Source organism: Myotis davidii, unplaced genomic scaffold (genome assembly GCF_000327345.1).
Source record: "Myotis davidii unplaced genomic scaffold, ASM32734v1 scaffold1412, whole genome shotgun sequence".
Taxonomy (NCBI): Eukaryota; Metazoa; Chordata; class Mammalia; order Chiroptera; family Vespertilionidae; genus Myotis; species Myotis davidii.
In genome coordinates, this window is record NW_006283640.1 from 81212 (window position 1) to 83515 (window position 2304).

The following is a 2304-nucleotide window of genomic DNA, read 5'->3' on the forward strand; positions in this document are numbered from 1 at the left end:
TTGTTCTATTCGTGCATTCATTGGTGGTTGATTCCTGGATGTGCCCGGACAGGGGATCACACCCTGAACCTGCAACCTTGTCACATCAAGACAGCTCTCGCCCTGACCGGTTTGCTCAGTGGATAGAGCGTCGGCCTGCGGACTGAAGGGTCCTGGGTTCGATTCCGGTCTAGGGCATGTACCTTGGTTGCGGGCACATCCCCAGTGGGGGGTGTGCAGGAGGCAGCTGATCGATGTTTCTAGCTCTCTATCCCTATCCCTTCCTCTCTGTAAAAAATCAATAAAATATTTAAAAAGAAAAAAAAAAGAAAAAAGCTCTCCTCCCAACTCAGCAGCCCACCAAGGGCACTGCCTGGATTTTTTTTCTTTTTAATTTTTTTTTTTATTGATTTTTGACAGAGAGGAAGGGAGAGGGATAGAGAGCTAGAAACATCGATCTGCTGCCTCCTGCACGCTCCCTACTGGGGATGTGCCCTCAATCAAGGCACATGCCCTTGACCGGAATTGAACCCAGGACCCTTCAGCCTGCAGGCCGACGCTCTATCCACTGAGCCACACCGGTTAGGCTGCCTGGGTTTTCTAATTGGAAGGGAGAGAAAGAGGAGGCAGGGATGGCATGGAAATGGGTTTAGCTCCTGGAGGAATGGGCTCACCGTACACTGAGACGGGGAAGCCCGTAGCAGTGAGAGCGATGCCCATCGAGGAAATCGGGGTTTTATTTCTGGCCCGTGAGGGACGAGATGCTTGAGAGCAGGGTGGGGGTGCAGGCGGGAGAGGTGTGGGCGGGACAGTGATGTGCACGTGGAGGGGGCGTGTGGACTCCTGGCCGCAGGGTCCTGGCGTTGACGTGAGCGTGAGCTCCTCGGTTTCTGGAACTGGAGGAGGCGTTCAGGGTGGAGACTCCCCAGAAGGGAGTGGAGGTGTCTGACTAGGGAGGAGCTGCAGCTCCCCCCCCGCTTTTTTAATATGTATTTTATTGATTTTTTACAGAGAGGAAGGGAGAGGGATAGAGAGTTAGGAACATCGATGACAGAGAAACATCGATCAGCTGCCTCCTGCACACTCCCCACTGGGGATGTGCCCGCAACCAGGTACATGCCCTTGACCGGAATCGAACCTGGGACCCTTCAGTCCGCAGGCCGACGCTCTACCCACTGAGCCAAACTGGCCAGGGCTGCAGCTCCCTTTGTACGGGGAATCCTGGTCGGGAGGATGGTGGCGGCAGCAGCTCAGGAAGAGGAGGCTGAGCCTGATGCCCAGGTTTCCTGTGTGGGCCTCCGATTGTGGGAAGTGGGTGTCACACAGGTGACGGACGAGGCGGCCATGTGGAGGGGGGCGGGGAGACTCCGGTTGGGTAGAGGTCACGGCCTCCGTGGGTGAGTGGCCATGAGATGGATGGAGGCAGAGCAGCAGCTCACACAGGGTGACGGGGGCTGGTCCGCAGTCACGGCCCTCGAGCCTCCCCAGGACGTTGCTGCGCCCCTTGGTGTGTGGGGAGTGGCACGCGGCCGGCACGATGGCCCAGCTGCACACGGGTCATTGGGAGACTCAGGCTAGAGGGCCACTGGGCTGGGCCTGGTGTGGGGTGAGGAGAGGGAAGGCTGTGACTGTGAAGGGACATGAAGTGCGGCACTAGTGGGGGCGGCTGTGGGCACCTGAGAGCCGATGTGACGTGGGAACAGGGAACCGTCAGGAGGGAGGCCCTTGGGGCAGGACTCCGGCCGCCTCTGTGACGTGGACCATCGAGCCCGGGCAGTGCTCGATCCTCTTAGAATTTTCCAAACGTTCTCCGGACCCCAATCTGCTGAGCAGTGGAGAGAGAGGCCGAGGAGATGATGTGGTGCCGCACAGGAGGCGGCCGGGCTGTGGGGGTGCAGGCGGGAGAGGTGGGGCGGGACAGGGATGTGCACGTGGAGGGGGCGTGTGAACTCATGGCCGCAGGGTCCTGGCGTTGACGTGAGCGTGAGTGAAGGGCGAGCCCATGTCTGTCGTATCTGGTGGGAACGTGATGTGGCTCCCCCAGGAATTGCCTGGAAGGAGCGGGTGTGGTCCTCCATGCCCGCCCGGAGCCTCATGTCATGTAGGCCCCTTCCTGCCTGTTGCTGAGGCGGATACAGTGGACAGGGGGCCCCAGTGAGATAGCGGGCATCAGTGCCACCCAGGCAGGACTCCCCCTTGCTGGGGACGGGAGAGGTGAGCAGGGAGGGGTAAGCAGGGAGGGGGGGCAGGGAGGGGTGAGCCGGGAGGGAGGAGTAGGGAGTGGGGAGCAGGGAGGTGGGAGCAGGGAGGGGGGAACAGGGAGGG